Here is a 16,897-nt window from a genome sequence, read left to right on the forward strand (position 1 = left end):
ATGATGCCTATGTAAGTCAACGTTTTTCCCTTTCTGCCCGCCCTGCCAGGAATGTCAAGGCAAATTTAGTGCCCAGCGGCTGTAATGAGCTTCCTCCAAGTTCCTGACAGCATCTGCCCTCACTTCTTTTCTTCCATCATCTCCGTTCTGTTTTCATCTTTAAAAGTTCCATTTTGCAGCATTTTGGCTTTTGTAAACCACCTTAAATGCTTTGGGAAATAGGTATGAGGGAGGATACACCTTGATTACCATCATTAATTCTGGAGGTGATTCGATGCTTAAAAAACAAAACAAAACAAAAAACAAACCCAAGAGTTGAGGCAGGAAGCCCCCAGTTAGGAGGGAGGCCCCTGGCAGGGTTTGAGCAAAGCAAGAAGCAGGGTGGTAACAAGAGGAAAGAAAAGAGGAGATACTCTAGGGATCTGACATGGGAAGAACTGCCAGTATCTGATGGGAGAAAGCTCTGAGATACTAAGCCTCCCAGGACAGGGATAGGTCCCATGCACAAGAATAGGAAAGTCAGCTTGGAGGAAAATGACAAGACAGGAGCTAGACCTATGATAGCCTCAATGTAGAGAACTCTGGGTGTGGAAATGCCCTCCACTGACTCACATGAGCAACTCCTCAGTAACTAACTTACTTCTTAAATATCTTGGGCACTAAGAGATTAAGTGATTTGTCCCAGGATAACTCAGCTAGTGTGTATCAGAAACTGGGCTCAAACCCAGGTCTTCCAGTCTCTGAGAAGCGCTCTCGGTCCACAATGCCGCTCTTTCACCATGCTACCACTTCCCTCTCCTTTTCTCATTTTTCCTCTCCTTTCTCTCTCCTCTCTCCCTCTCCCTCTCCTTTTGTCTCCTCCTCTCCTTTTTCTCTTCTCCTCTCCTCTTTCTCTTCCTCTCGTCTCTCTTCCTTTCCTCTCTCCCTCTCCTTTTCTGTCCTCTCTTTTTTCTCTTCTCCTCTCCTCTTTCTCTTCTTTCTCTCCCTTTCTCTTCCTCTCTATCTCTTTTCCTCTCCTCTCCTTTATCGCCCCTCCCCTTCACCAATACCTTGTCTGTCTTGAAGTTCAGCCATGTACTGTAGACTCCACCTCTCCCTGGCAACAGAAAAACAGTTGTGCCTGAGGTACCCCCAGAGCAACCCAGTCTGGCCATGTAGATGAGCTTCTACCCCCACAGCCTGCTACTTCTTTATGGAGAGAGTGAAATGTGTATTATATCCTTTATTCTCCCGAATCAACACTTGATTACAGTCAATCTGAACTTAACTACCATTATTCATTGACAGAGGCACAGAGCTGACAGTGTGGCACAGTGGATAGGGGCTAAAAGCCAGGAAAACCTGGGTTCAAGTCCTTCCCCAGACTTATACTGGCTTTATGACCCTGGTCAAGTCAGACTCCCCGTACTATAGGTAACTCTAAGATTATGAAAGGTGTCAGGGGAGGTGCCAACTTGCATTAGCAGCGAGAGTTCCTGCCAACTTGCATTGGTACAAGGTATTTGTTCCCACAAGAGCTCCCAGGTCCTATCCCTAGCCTTCTGGAGTCATCTTGTACATGGCTTGCCTGGTTCTCCCAGTGCCCTTTCCCCTACATCGAATTAGTGGGATGCTCTTAGGGACACCTGGTTAGAGCCAAGTTCTAATAGATTTCATGTCCAGACCTCTCCCAGAGTCCTTCTAATCAGCCTTAGCATGTTCTCATTTCATAGTCAAATCCTCCATTGAATAGCATGCCAATCAAGAAATAACTGATTTGATAATGAATGACTTCATAGGCTGAGGGTCTAATCCCTCAAGCAAATGAGCATGAACAGCATTTTGAAATGGATTAGCTTCTGGCCGAGATGACTGTTGAGTTTGATGGCAGGACCTCCATTTGGAAATGTCCAGCAGGCAGCTGGGGATGGGAGGCTAGAGCTGAGTGAGACAGACTTGGAAATAAGCTCCATGATTGCGAAGCCAGGAGAGCAGATGAGATTTCTGCAGATTTCCCAAGGACAAAGCGTAGCAAAACACCAATGACTGAAACTTAAGAGGGTGCCCACATTCCTGGGACAGGAGGAGCCAAGAAAGGAGACAGATGGAACAGGCAGGAAGGAAGAGAAGCAAGATTCTGTGGTGTGACAAAAGCCAACAAAGGAAAGAGTTTGGGGACAGGGGAGCTGGGGTATTGTGGGGAAGGAGCTGCTGGCTATGGGTCAGCCAAGCCACAAGAGGACTGATGGTCTCAGATGAGAGTTGATGCCCAGAATATGGCCAACACTGGGCAGAATGCTGAGATGTGGGATGCGGGGTACGCAGTCGATAAATCTGTGTCAGTCAATAGATTCTTTGAGAGTAAACGGGCCCATATAAATGATTTTTTATATGTTTGGAGTATGTTTCAGTTGTGGATTTCAGGAATAGATGTGCCATTATATGCCATGACAAGGTTTCCAAGAACCTGGAGCAGCTGTTGGGCTATATATACCAAGTGGGCTGGAAAAGGGAGAGGACGGAATGTTACAGGCAGTATTCCATAGTGTTAGCCTAGCATTTTACGGTACATATGAGTCACGGCTGTGTTGTATGGAGACTAAGCCGAGGTTCAAGGCCTTAAAGCTTGCCATCAGACAAACACGCTGCCTTTCTTCATTCTACAGGCAGGCCTTTTGGAAAGTAATCTCTCCAACACAACAGTCTGACCTCTACTTTCTAACAAGCTGGTTTTTAATATTTGAACCCCCTCCCCAATCTATTGGATTGACAATTTTGTCCCTTAATACCCAGCAAGACAAGGACATTTGCTCAGAAAAAAAGAGACCGCGCCCTGGTCCTTGTCCAAGACAGAGTATCACCAATGCGAGTGGAGGTCACTTTTGTGTTTGTCCCTAGGTGGACATTCCAGAATTGATTGCAGAAATGCTTTCTCCTTTGGAAACACTTCTGGCATCTCCCCCAACTTGAAATAAATATGACTATTTGTGTTTAAAAGCTCGCCTTCTTCACCTTGCTGTTTCAAAGTCACAATAAATCCCTTTTGGGGATGCGCACCAGGGATAACTCTTTAAGAAGAGTCCTTGCGTGTCCTCAGTTCCCGGGCTCACTCCTTCCACTCACTCGATCATCGAGCACTTATTAAGCATCTACTGTGCACCAGATATTGTACCAGGTGCTGGAAATGCCAAGGTTAAAATCACATTCTCTTTGCTCTCAGCTTGTGTTAACGTATCAGAAGTGTTTACAGTGTGGTATATTGGGTTCATTTCATTTTCTACTTTTGGGAAACATACAATAAAATATTTTCTTGCCTTGTAAAAAAAAAACACAACTCTCCTTCTTGAATATAACAGTTTGGAACAGTGTACCTTCACTGCTCCACAGGCTATGCTCCGACTCTCTGGGCTTCTCACCCTGAAAGATGCCTCCCCTTCTCTGGCCTACTCAAGACCTAGGAGTTAGTGCCTGTGGCTGGTGCTCTGAATCCCTTCCTCAGCCAAAAGAACCCCTCACTACTGTGCTCCGTCCTCTGATTGGTGACTGCCTCCTAAAAGGAGGTGCCATTTTGAGGAAGTGCCCAGGCCAAAGCTAGGCTCCCTCTTCACTCTTCCCAGCTCCACTCCTGGTTCCCCAGATGTTTCTTCCTCCCCATGCCCAGGGATCTCCTTCTCCACCCCTTTCCAGGTCCCTTTTGGGTGTTATCTTTCTCCATTAGAATGTAAGCTCCTTGAGGGCAGGGATTGTCTTTCATTTTACTGGAGTTTGTATTCCCAAAACTTCGTACAGTGTCTGTGCTAAGAGTCAGACGTGGAGCCAGTGCTTAATAAACATATGTTCCAAAACATGTGTTGACTTGGAAAAGTGGATTTTCTTTCCCCATCTCACCACTGCCAGTCCAGGAACATTTCAAACATATTTCTTTACCATGACTTTCAGATTTTGAGCTGGTTTCTTCAGGTTTACAGGCAGGTTTCCTATGTTAAAAAAAAAAAAGACAGATGTGTATATGTATATTTGTGTGTGTATTTATATACAATCTATGTGTGTCTGTGTGTATATCCATACATGTATATATAATTTCCCCCCCCAATTTTTAAACATTTTTATTTAGAATTTTGAGTTTCAAATTCTACTCCTCCTCCCTCTCTCCCCTCCCTGAGATAGTGAGCAATCAGATATAGGCTATACATGTGCAATTATATGAAATATTTCCATATTAGTCATTTCATACAAGATTTGAATAAAAGAAAAAAAAGAAAGTGAAAATAGCATGCTTCAGTCTGTATTCAATCAATATTAGATCTTTCTCTGGGGGCAGATATTGTGCTTCATCATTAGTCCTTTGGGACTGTCTAGGATCATTGTACTGCTGAGAACAGCTACATCATTCACAATTCTTCATCAAACAATATTGCTGTTACTGTGTACAATGATCTCCTGGTTCTGTTCACGTCACTCTGCATCAGCTCATGCAAGTCTCTCCAGGTTTTTCTGAAATCACCCTGCTTGTCATTTCTTATAGCACAATAATATTCCATTACAATCACCACAGCTTGTTTAGCCATTCCCAATCGATGGGCATCCCTTTGATTTCCAATTCCTTGCCACCACAAAAAACTGCTATAAATATTTTTGTACAAATAGGTCCCTTTCCCTTTTTTAGATGTCTTTGGGATATAGACCTAGCAGTGGTATTGCCGGATCAAAGGGCATGCACGGTTTTATAGCCCTTTGGGGATAGTTCCAAATTGCTCTCCAGAATGGCTGGATCAGTTCACAACTCTACCAACAGTGCTTTAGTATCCCAATTTTCCCACATACCCTCCAATATCCAACATTTTCCTTTTTTTGTCCTGTTAGCCACTCTGATAGTTGTTTTAATTTTCATTTCTCTGATCAATAGTGATTTAGAGTATTTTTTCATATGACTATAGATAGCTTTGATTTCTTTGTCTGAAAACTGCCTGTTCATATCCTTTGACCATTTGTCAATTAGAGAATGACTTGCATTTTTATCAGTTTGACTCAGTTCTCATATATTTGAGAAATTTGTTGCACAAATTTTCCCACAGTTTTCTGCTTTCCTTATAATTTTGGCTGCATTGGGTTTTTTGGGGCAAAAACTTTTAAATTTAATATAATCAAAATTATCTATTTTACATTTTATAATGCTCTCTATATCTTCTTTGGTCCTAAATTCTTCCCTTTTCCATAAATCTGACAGATAAATGATTCCATGCTCTCTTAATTTGCTTATGGTATCACCCTTTATGTATAAATATTTTTTCGTACAGTTCATACATTTCTACATGCATTCTACATACATTTCTATATACGTTTTTCCACATTTTCTAATATTTTCTACAACTGAACCAAGGATACACAGAATATACAGGAAATTAGTGCCATATAAAAGAATTAGGCAGTAGAAAGCTGTATTATTTGGAGTCAGAGGCCCTAGGTTCAAATCTTGACTCTGTCACTTACACTGGGCAAATTCCTAGACCTCTAGGAACCTCAGTTTCTTCTTCTTCCAATGGGATTAGACAAGATGATCCTCTCCACCCCTTCTGCTCCAAGCTCTGATCTTGGGGAAGGTCAGTGTATTTCTGGAGCTAGGAGGGAGGAAATATTGCCTTCCTGGGACTGCCAGGGTAGTCTAGGACTACCTGAAGATATTGTGAGGCCAGCAGGCACTGCAAGGCTGAGATTATTTCTATCAGTTGGGGATACCCCGGTAGAAAGGAAGCCTCTTGAGAGCAAAAGACTTTTGTTTATTGTCTTTCTCTCCCAGCACCAAGCCCAGGGCTTGACACAATGTTCTTGTATTGAACTGGATTCTGATGAACAAGGAAAGTCATACTTGACTAGGCAATGCTTCCCTGGCTTTTCCCAAGAAGGCAGGCTTCCCAATAGGCCTCTACACCTGGAAAACAGCTCATGACCCAAGTGCCAATACCAGCCACAGCAAAGGGATCCTTTTCATCAACCATATTATTGGTTATCATTGACGATACCCAACAACCTTCTGTGGTTACATTAACATTTGCACCAAACAGTACAGAGCAAATAAGTCTGCATCTGACTGCAGTTTCCCTAATGCATGGGTTCCCTACCCAGCTTTACATACCAACAGGCTGTGTCACCTTGGGCTTAGTCACTTAAAAAACCTCTATTTGCCTCAGTTTCCCCAACTGTAAAATGGGAATCATAATAGCACCTACCTCCCAGGGTTGCTATGAGGATCATATGAGACAGTATTTGCAAAGCACTTAGGATAGTGCTGGGCACATAGTAAGCAGTATATAAATGCTAGTGATGATGATGATGACGATGATGACGATGTGTTGTGATGACTCCCTTTGGCAATCTGGTGAAGCCCATAGAGCCCCTCTCAGAATTATGTTTCTAAGTGTATAAAATAAAATACAAAGGATTACAAAGAAAACCAATTACATTGAAATATGAGCATCAAAAAATACATTTTTAAAAACCTTGATCGAAAAGAAGTTCCTAGAACCTTGGGCAGGCACATGGTGGTGACTAACCTGGCAGCTGGAAAGGAGAGTAAGAGAGACATGATTGGGGGGGAAAGCCTGTCAGCTTCTCTACTAAGACAAGCCTTCCCAGCCTCCCACCTGCTTTCTGATGCCTTAAACCCCATTTTAATTTCTCAGGTGTTAGTTTTCCTTCCCTTCTTCAAAGTGTAGGATCAGAAATTTAGGGACAGGGTCTCAGGAGTAATCCAGCCCAAATCTCCCTTTTTTTTACAGATGAGGAAACTGAGCCCCAGAGAAGTGAGGCCGGTCCCACAGCAGCAGAAGTAGGCTCTTTTACTTAATTTAATTTGTATTTGTTATTTACAGAGCCTTACACATAATAGACCCTTGCTAAAATGCTTGTTGCCTTTAACTGAATTGTTTGAATTGAAATTGCTTTGGGAGAACAGGGTTTTTGATTGCACGTCCAGATAAAAGGCTGAGAATTCGGCCGCACCAGAAATCTGGCTACCCATTCCCATCCCGGTAGTGAAGACTGACGTCAACCTCTTTCCTGGGAGAAGTTTTGAGAGAAGTGGGCGCGAAATCGCAAGGCCAGGCTGGCCCTAGAAATGGGGAGCTCGCTCCCACAGCTTCACACACGTTACCATTTGGCCTCAGGCCAACCCTGATTCAAGCCTCGGGAAATATCTCTGGAGCCGGGAGGCCCGGCTCAGCCCCTTACAGGATGGGCTACCCTGGATCAATCATTTCCCCCTCTGCCACCAGAAGGGTTTGGGCCGGCTGTTCTCTATGGTCCCTTCGGGCTCCAAATGCTAGGATCGGAGCTCCCCAGAGCCACAGGGCTCCTTTGGTGTAGATGGGGGCCACACCTATGCCAGGCCTCGGTCAGCCCTGGCCAGCCCCTCTTAGCCAACGAGAGCAGCTAGAAGGGTGGCGGCCAGGCGGATCAGCGGTGTCATTGAAGGCCGGGGACAGCAGGGGGCAAGCGAGAGTCAGTTTCGCGAGCTCAGCTCGGGACTGGGGCTGGCCAGAGCTTTGGAAAGTCAGCACAAAGTCCCGGGGACCAGGGCGGGGAAGTTGGGCCACCGGCCGAGGGGCGGGGGCCCTTGGGAGGCGGAACTGGGGGGGGGAATCTGCTTGGCCCCGCCCGGGCGCCTCTACAGCCTCTGGGCCAGATGCGTGCAGCTGGCTGCACTGGGCACCCTGGCGCGCCTGGGCGCATGGCCACTCCATCTCCAAGGCACTGGACGCTTTTGAGGGGCAGGCTCTGGGGCGGGAGTGGGGGGGCGTCCAGGGGGCACCCCTTCCCCGCGCGGGGTCTCACTGGTGAGTAATTGGGCTCAGCCCTCCTGTCCCAGGCCCCTCCGGCCTCCCTCCTGCCATCCCTACACTCCAAGTGAACCGCTTCCCTTTCAACGACCTTACATGGGCTTCAGCTCTCCTGAGGAGCCAGAGCGGGGGTGGGGAGTGGGGGGGGGGGACGGCGCGGGGGAAGAGGTACAAGAGTTGGGAGGAAGGCGGTTAGCTTCATGAGAAGCCTAACCAGGGAGGAGCACACGCATGTGGGGCCGGGGAGTGGCATCTCCTTGGCCCCTTTCTCAAAGAGGAAGGCCATGTGGTGTCCTGAGCCCCTCTGCCTCTTTCTCCAGAAGGGAGGCCACGTGATACCCTGTGCCTGTGATCCCCTTTACCAAGTAAGGAGGCCACATGGGGCTACGGCTCCCTTGCCCCCCTTTTCAAACAGGAGGCCACATGGTGATCTGAGCCCCACATCCTCTTTCCCAAGGAGGGAGGTCACACCTATAACACACACCCCCCATCCCTAACTCCCTTCCCCAGGAGGGAAGTCACGTGGTGCTTTAAGCCCCCTTTTTCTTTCCTACCCCAGAGAGCCCACAGGGTAAGCCCCTTTCCCCAGGCCCCACGTAGTGCTCAGGCTCTCCCTTTTGTCTCATTCCTGCCTGAAAAAACAGCGTGCTTAGAGGGAAGCCCTTTCCTCCACACCCACATGGTGCTTGAACTCAAAGGCCCTCGTGCTGCCCTGTACCCCCCCCACCAAAGACCCTATGGCCAAGACCCCGATGGTTTCAGTACCCTTATCTGTAGCCCTTTCCTACCTCAGCCTTGTGGTGCCTTCACAGCCCAACCCTGTGGGCCTTGGGTCCTGGAGCACAGGGCGCCCCATCTCCTCATACCTCTTGAGGAGGAAAGAGGGCGTTATATCCTGACCTTACAGAGTCGAAACCCCAACCAAACCTGCCTGTTTCCTATTTCCAGGTGGGACTAGGCTATCCCTACACTATGTCTCCTCCTACCCCTTACTCCCATTTTAAAGGCAGCTTCATTATCCCTTTTCTGAGTCGTGATTTTTCTAGGCCTTTGTCTGTTCTCCCTAAGCAGATACCAGCAGAAGGCAGAGCTCAGGTTCCCAGTATCTCTCCTAGAAAAGTCATGTCTTTCTCTCCAGCCGGACAGCTGATCTCTGAAAACAGCTGCACTGTCCTCCAAGGACGTGAAAGCTAGAAGGGGACCTGTGATTGCACGGGGGTAGTTAACTCCCAGATGCTCCCAGGAGCACTTCCGCCCCTGCAGCTCAGTCTTAGCCAAGGCTGCCTGTGGCTGGAGCGTGGTGAATTAAAGTGCCTTGCTTCTCGAGATCTCAGTGTCCTTATCTGTAAAATTAGAGAGTTGTGCTTAGGTGATCTGAGATCTCTTCTAGCTCTAAATGCTGTGATCTTAGTAAGGGGTAGACAGGTTAAATAGATCATGAAATGGGAGAACGAACTCTACACTGATCTGGGTCTGGATCCCAACTCCCACGATTTTGTAACTTTGGGTAATTCACACCTGGTCTCTGGGCTTCTGCACCACCTTGAGCTGCCCCTTGAGAACCCCAGAAGCACCCCAAACCTCAGGCTGGAGAAGAGAGTTTTAGCTCCGCTACGGTTTGTCACTGCCTAGGGCCCTTGATTCTCTCCTCTGTAAAATGAGGGAGTAGGAGGAAATGCCCTCTAAGGCCACTCCTGCTCCTAAATTCTATAATCCTGAAATCCATTTTGCCAAATCTCTCGAGCCATTTTCCTGTGCGTCAAGTCCAGCCTTGGATAATAGAGATAATTACACCCCCACTTTGGGGCTGGGAGGGTAAAAGACCCGTTGATTGGAGCAGCATTCAGCTTGAGAAGAAGGGGTCCTTACAAACAACAGGCTGCTGATTTCTCCTACACAGTCATTTAAAGCCTGTTTGCTATTGTGTGGTTTGGTTAAATGGGGGTCTGGGAGTGAATGCCCCCTGCTAGAGCTCTTAAGCATAAACTCTTTAAGCAGGGAGGGAGAGAAAGAGAGAGGTGTGTTTTAGGAACTCCAGCAAAGGGAAATCATGAAGCAGTCATTTTCTGGTCAGCGTGGTGGCCGGTCCTGCTGGGATTCTGGACAGAGTGGGCTTGGGGAAGGTTGTGCCCTAGAAACTGACTGTTGGCCAAGGCTCTTGATGGGCCGTTGAAATACACTTTGACTTCCCCCAGACATGGATTGTGCCCCTACATGTGCCCTTGGACCACAGAATACTGCCCAGGAGGGCTCCTTTGGCATCCGAGGGATCTCAATCTGGGCTCCACAGACTGGATAGATTTTAAGGGATCCATGAACTTGGATGGGAAAAAAAAATACAACTTTATTTTCACTAACCTCTAACTGAACCAAGCATTTCCTTCAATTATGGACTTAAAATGGAACCATTTTGAGGAGTCCCTAATCGTCACCAGACTGCCCAAATGATGGGGGGTAGAGGTGTCTATGACCCAGGAGGGTCTGAAAAGGCCTGCTTTAGTCCAATTCCTTCATTTTACAGAAATGACCTTAAGAAAATTGATTTCAGTATTGGAAGTGCCTGGGGATGTCAATTCTGGGAGGACAGGGTTAGCCTAGTATGGGGCTAGCCCGGTGCAGGTTTAGCCCAGTGCCAGGATTAGCCAGTGTGGTTAGAGCAGAGAGACCACAGACTTTGAATTTGGGGCGCTCTTTCTGGGTTTGAAAAAATGAAAAACAAAACCCTCCAAACCCTCACTTCCTCTTGCTTCAGTGCTACTACCAAAAGAGCCTCCATCTAGATCAGTGCTGCACGCATGGAAAAGGTAAGCCGTTTGACTAGATACTTTTCTTTTGTAATAGTAGAGTGTGTAGCCCACACAGGGAATTGCAGTCAGGGCAGATTTGCAAAGGGAAAGCAAGAGGAATGTGAGTCTAGCCAGGCCAGCCCCCTGCTCAAGGGGCCAGGACCTAGTCTAGGCCATGGGAGGGCAGGCCCCCAGCTAGCTCTTATCTCTTAGCTAAATGGACCTGCCACCAGTATTTCAGAATTTCTAGGTCCTCTTGGAGGAGGGAGGGAGGAAGCCTCCGGTGCTAAGGGTACAAAGGTCAGAATGGAATGGCCTCTGCCCTGAAGGAGCTCACCTTTTACTGGGCAGATAAACCCCCCCAGACTGATAAGAAAATACTCTGACTTTTTCTTGGGGCTAGAGGATGGCTGCTGGGAAAGAGGACATGTTGATTAGAGGCCTAGGGTTTGAATTCTAGCTCAGCCCTTCTGACCCCCAAGACCTTGGGGCAAGGAACTTGCTGCTCTCTGGACCTCATTTTTCTCCTCTGCCAAAATCATTCCATCAGAAGTTCTTTCAGGGCAGGGGCTGTCTTTTGCTTCTTTACTAAATACCCACCATAAGCCAGGCACTGGGCTAAATTCTGGAGGTACAAATACAAGGGGCTTATATTATTTTTTAAAATTCATTTTTATTCTAAACTTAACAAATGCCAAATAAAGTGGGCAGTTTTGTCTGTATGATAGAGCAGAAAACGAGGACTGTTTGTGAAGCTGCAGGTCTTTGTTACGTACAGCTGAAATTTCTTTTAAATGCATCAGAAGTTTAACCTGTGGCTTTCAAAGTTGAAGGAACTTAGTGTCTCACAGGAGAGATGTCCATCCAGAAGGGTGGTGGCCAGGCACAGAGAGAGATGTTTTGGTTTGGGAAATTCCAGGGCCTGGGACTGGTGTGTCGTGTGTCATCCCCCCTGTCCTGTCCCGTCCCCCCCCCCCCCCCCGCTAAGTGATAGACAGATCCTTTACAGGAGTGATAATCTGGGTTTATGTGCTTGGCAGTATGACCACAGCAGGAATACCACTGGAGAGCAGTGTGGTAGGGTTGGGGTGGCCTTGATGACATGGAGAGCAGCATGGTAGGGTTGGGGTGGTCTGGACATAGTGAACTCTCTTTACCCCTCAGAAGCCCAGATTGGAGCTTGAGTACTGCCTTGTGGGGAGTTTGTATTAGCGTCTGGGCTGGACTACATGCAACCAGCAGGTCTTCATGGTATTGGCAGGCCAGGAAAAGCTGGGCTAATTTTGGGCATTGAATATGTCCGCCCTGACTTCCTGCGTTCACACCTGAACAAAAGCACAATGCTGTTATTTTCTTCTTTTTGTCCCAAGGTCCATGAGGAAAACAAGACAGGCTTATGGTGAATTTCCAGTTACTTCAGGTATGGGTCAGTGGGGTGTCATCTAACATGACCTGTAAGGGAAATGGAATACTTGGCCGAGGATGAAAACCACAGTCTGATTGAGCATAGTTCACATGCTCTGATGGGTTAAAGGATTTACCTGAGGCCAAATGAACATTCTCTTGGATATTGAAGATGTCAGGAAAATGAGAATATCTGCTTGACCAGGAGATCAATTTATCACAAAAAACCCTAAAACTGAACAGTGATGATGCTCATTAAAAAAACAAAACTGAAAACTGGTTGGGAGTCATTTCCTACCCTTAGCAGATGTTCTGAAAACGTGAGTTTTCCAGGTAAAGGACCTAACGTTTTAGTTTCAATGCTTGGTGGGTGGTGGGGTTTTTTTTCCCTCAACCTTTTCAGAAATGGAGGCCATTCTCCTGACTTCTAAGTAGAGTATTAGGAGAATGACTGCCTTTTCTCAAAACTCGATTACTGTGATCAGTTCCTGGGCCATGGCTGAGGCGATTATACGTTCTCAGGGCTTGTTGAAATTTGTAGAACTTGTGCCTCATCACTGAGTGAGTCTCAGGCCTCTCTGACTGTTCTTGTTTTATGCTTCACGTACAAAAACTCCCTGTAACTTAATGAGATCTGTTTGTGTCCAACTCTAAGGGTGAGTGAATGTGCTTCCCTTTCCTGGGGTCTGAGTCCCTGGGAAGCGCCACATGCCATCTTATAAGCAGTTTTCCTCAGCCTTTGCTGGCTGCTATTGACCCCCTGACTCCGTGGGTATAAGAGGGCAGCCCGGAGGCTGGCCTGGGCCATCAGGTAACCAAGTGGTGACGCTCAAGTTAAACTGGAGCCTAAAAAGGGACAGAGTAGAAGCAAGGGCCAACGTTTGATCACTGCAGCTGGTGCTGAGCTTCGCTTCGGGGCATCCCGGCTCGTGGCCTTTCCAGAAGGTTGTCATTGCCAGAAACTGGATGGCCAAGACAAGTGAGCCCCGCCCAGGAAGATCTGGAGTAACAGAGAAAAACCAAGCTGGCCTCAGCCTTAAGTTTGCAGGATGTCTGTGTGCTAGAGCTTGGATACATGGATAGGGTGATTAGTTCAGGAGTGAAATCCCACAGAAGGCATCGAATGTAATGGTGTCACTTCTCGGAAACAAACAAGCCAAGCACTGAACAGAAGCGCCTTCTCCCCTCACGGTGTGATTGGGGAGAGCTTGTCTCTTCGCTAAGTGAAAGTCTTACAGCTTGTCATTGGGCCCCACAGGCCCAGCAGATAATAAATGATGTTTTTCCTTTGCCAGTTCTGGTCCTCGGATAAAGGAGAAGCAAAGAAAGCCCATCGTCAGTGAACAAGGTTCTAACGTGAAGAGGTGGTGCCTGTAGACGTCCTGCTTGGAGCCCTGGGATTAGAGGAAGTTGAGACGAGTCAGAGGTCCCCTAGGCCACCCCCACCCTGCCATCCCTTGAGGCTAAGTGACATGTCTAAGGTCTCCAGGTAACTGTGGCAGAACTGGGGTTGGGACCTCTGTCATTCCACTGTAGTGCCCTCCCACACGCACCGGCTGGTAGGGAGCCTTTCCAAAGAGGTACCATCTGCAGTTCTATTTGGGAAAGAATATGGCTCATCTAGACCAAAGCATCCTTAAAAAGCCTAACACAGTGGAGCCAAGCCTAGTGATAGAGCCTCTTCCCGGCTCTGGTTCCATACCCCAGCTTCCTTCAGAACTGAGCCAGAAGAGGCCTCAGAGATCTCTTTGTAGATGAGCAAATGAAGGGTGCTTCCTTGGATGAGGTCACCCCAGGTGGGGCTGGAATTTGGGCCAGAGGCCTTTTGCCTCTGAGTCCAATATTCTTCCTACTTTGAAAGAGGCTTCATCTGTCAACACAGCCGAAGGGCACTTTTTTTCTTTAATGAAGTTATTTATTTACTTTTAATTTTCAACATTCATTTCCATAACATTTAGAGTTACAAATTTTCTCCCCATCTTTCCCCTCCCCTACCCCAAAATGGGATGTAAATTGATATAGGCTCAACATATTCATTCACATTAAACCTATTTTTACATTCGTCGTGTTGTAAAGAAAAATTAGAACCAAAGGGAGAAACCACAAGAAGAAATAAAACAAAACCAAAAAAAAGGAGCAAATAATATGCTTCGATCTGTATTCAGATTCCGTAGTTCTTTTTCTGGATGTGGGTAGCATTTTTCGCCATGAGTCTTTTGGAGTTGTCTTAGATCCTTGCATTGCTGAGAGGAGCTAAGTCTATCACAGTCATCCCATAATGTGACTGTTACTGTGTCCCAAGGGCACTTTGGACAGGGAGGTAAATCCTGCCTCGCTTGGCATGTCTGTGGCCAGATGAGCTCCTGGTTCTGGGACAGCCCCCAGTTCCGATGAAATCCTATGGGCCATATCTTGTCTATTTCATTTCTTGGAGGTCCCTTCAAGCTCTGGGCACATGTAGGATTCTAGGACTGAGTGAGGATTGCTGCTCGGCCTGGTATCTGGAGAGCAGAGAAAGGTAAAGAGAAGGTGTGATCTACTCCCAGGAGAGTGTAAGATCCTTGCTCAGTTGGCACATCACTTAATAAATGCTTGATTCTGAATTTGTAGCCTGGCATCTTGGCAAAGGCACTGAATTCAGTCAGAACGCCTGAGTTCAGCCGTTGCCTGGGTGTGACCTTGGCCAAGTCACTCCGAGCCTCTCTGGCTTCCTTCACAGCTCCTGGGGAGGCCTTTCCTGACCACCCCCAACCCCAACCAAATTACTTTGCGTTTACTTCGTACATACATTGTCTCTTAACATTTGTCTGTATCCATTTTCCTTCCTTTGCTGCACTATAAGCTCCTTGGTACTGCATCTCCTTTGGCCTGACCCAAGAAGGTGTTGAATAAACTCATGGTGATTGACTGACTTCTTAACCTGAGTCTTGGCTTCCTCATTCCTAAGAGGAGCACCTTTGGGAGATGGGAAGAAAACGCAATTCAGGGACTTGCTTCTAGTCTTATGTTCACCTTTTCAAAGACTGGTATTAATGGCAAGTGTCACATGTGGATGGAAATTCCCAAAATTCCCCATGTGTCCGAATCCTTCACTTGACCCATCTCCTAATGTTGGGCATTTTCACCGGCATCACAGCTCAGTGAAATAAGGGCAGCTGTGATCATGACCAAGTAGCAATAGCAGAGCTAATGTTAAGGCGTAGACCAAGAAGAATAGAATCAACTGTGAGCTCCCTGGAGGCAGGCACTGTTTCGTTTTTGCCTGGCACATAGTAAGTGGCTAGGGCTGGCCTCCTAGCTGTTCCTCACACAGGACACTCTTCTCTATTCTGAGAAACGCCCATGCCTGGGCTCCCTCCTGACTCCCCAGGCTTCCTTCATATCCCAGCCAAACTCCCACCTTCTCCAAGAACCCTTTCCCAATCCTTCTGAATAGGAGCACCCTTCCTCAGTTTACCCCCAGTTCATCTTGTATATATTTGTTTGTGCGCAGTTGTTGGCATGTCTCCCACATTAGACCGAGCTCCTTGAGGGCAAAAACCGTGTTTTACCTTCCTTTCTGTCTCCAGTGCTTAGCACGGTGTCTGGTACGTAGCAGGCTTTTTGGCTTATTGAACAAATGAGTGAGAAGAATTTTAGGCAGGAAGCAGCTAAAGAGTGGTCAGGAGGCCTTTGGCTGGTATAGGACTAGGATTATGCCTTCAGAACTGTGAGCGATTAGCCTTCTTCCATTCCACAGGTGGTGGTGACCCCTTCACTCCCAATTATCCCATAGAGCCTCTTGACATGCCTCCGAGATTGGCATCTGTTAGCAAACTACAGGCTGAGGTGAATGAAATCCTGGGAAGACACTTGCGGTTTAGTGATTCCTATAAGCAAATTTAAGGGGCAGCAACTTAAGACTGACGTGGGACAGTGGTGGGCTGAGAAATAGATGAGAGGGAGCTGGAGGCCCGGGACGGCAAATGGTCGATGGATTGGTAACTGATGCTTTCCCAGGAATGGGCCATGACACGCGTGATTTGGAGGCTAATGCGATTTTTCTCCCTCTTTGCACTGAGCCAAATAGGCCAAGATGCAATGTGTAGCCAAAAGCCCAGCTGTCTTCCCAAATGGTACCTGGTTTAACAAGTCACCAGATTTCTTTGGTTCAGGCCTTTCAGACAATGGCCCCTTCTTCCTCGGCTCTGGCTGACTTACAAATGGGGTGTGTTCCAAAAGTTAGCATGTTAGCTCAGTTGTTTGGAACTTGACAAACATTTTCCCATAGAAACAATGGCCTGCCTGGTTCTCGAGCAGGCCAGTAAATGTCTGTGTTACCCATAATACAAGCACGGTGGTCATACCCAGGGACCCTAACCATCCAGTAGAACAGTGTTTCTATGGGGGGGAAAATGCCTTCCGTATTCCATCTTGGATGTAAGAACGACACATCTCTGTCAATGTCATAAGACCGTGGGCCTCTTCCCTTCTTATCGTCACCCATTCGGGAGCTCTCCCAGCTCCAAGGTGGTAGCTGGTTTCTGAGACTGGGCATGGGACCGCAATGGGAGTGATGGGAACGAGGGGGAGAAAGTTACAAAGGACAACCCCATGAGGTAAGAGAATATGGAGCTTTGTGGAATAGGACCTGGGAATACTCACACTTTTCCCTCAGACTTTCTGGACCCATAGTTTCCTTCAAGGCTCAGCTCAGAGGCCGCATCCACTAAAAAGCTTTCCTAGACATCCCTGGCTCCAGCTGGAAACATTCTCTCCCTCCCTCCCTCCGGGGCTTAGAGCAGGCAGAGATCTTGGGGGCTATTAAATCCAGACCCCTTAATTGACAGGTGAGGAATGATGCCCAAGAAGAAGTGACTTGCCCACAGTGACAAGGCAGCCAACATCAGAGTC

General features: G+C 47.3%; 2 long non-coding RNA genes and 1 other non-coding gene across 3 annotated transcripts; 2 read left to right on the forward strand and 1 right to left on the reverse strand.

Annotated features, from left to right (window-relative positions):
• Positions 1–1,830: 1,830 nt before the first annotated feature.
• LOC144456251 (uncharacterized) lies at positions 1,831–8,945 on the reverse strand. The gene is made up of 3 exons (XR_013485173.1): positions 8,603–8,945; positions 6,207–6,390; positions 1,831–3,956 (listed from the first exon to the last, which is right to left on the reverse strand). It is a non-coding gene; the product is annotated as an uncharacterized LOC144456251 (long non-coding RNA).
• LOC110213140 (uncharacterized) lies at positions 8,933–14,923 on the forward strand. Its single transcript, XR_002325899.2, has 3 exons — positions 8,933–10,618; positions 11,971–12,337; positions 13,300–14,923. It is a non-coding gene; the product is annotated as an uncharacterized LOC110213140 (long non-coding RNA).
• LOC144455208 (small nucleolar RNA SNORD93) lies at positions 12,074–12,150 on the forward strand. The gene has a single exon (XR_013483921.1). It is a non-coding gene; the product is annotated as a small nucleolar RNA SNORD93 (small nucleolar RNA).
• Positions 14,924–16,897: the final 1,974 nt, after the last annotated feature.

Source organism: Phascolarctos cinereus, unplaced genomic scaffold (assembly GCF_003287225.1).
Source record: "Phascolarctos cinereus isolate Bilbo 61053 unplaced genomic scaffold, phaCin_HiC Scaffold_1;HRSCAF=81, whole genome shotgun sequence".
NCBI lineage: Eukaryota > Metazoa > Chordata > Mammalia > Diprotodontia > Phascolarctidae > Phascolarctos > Phascolarctos cinereus.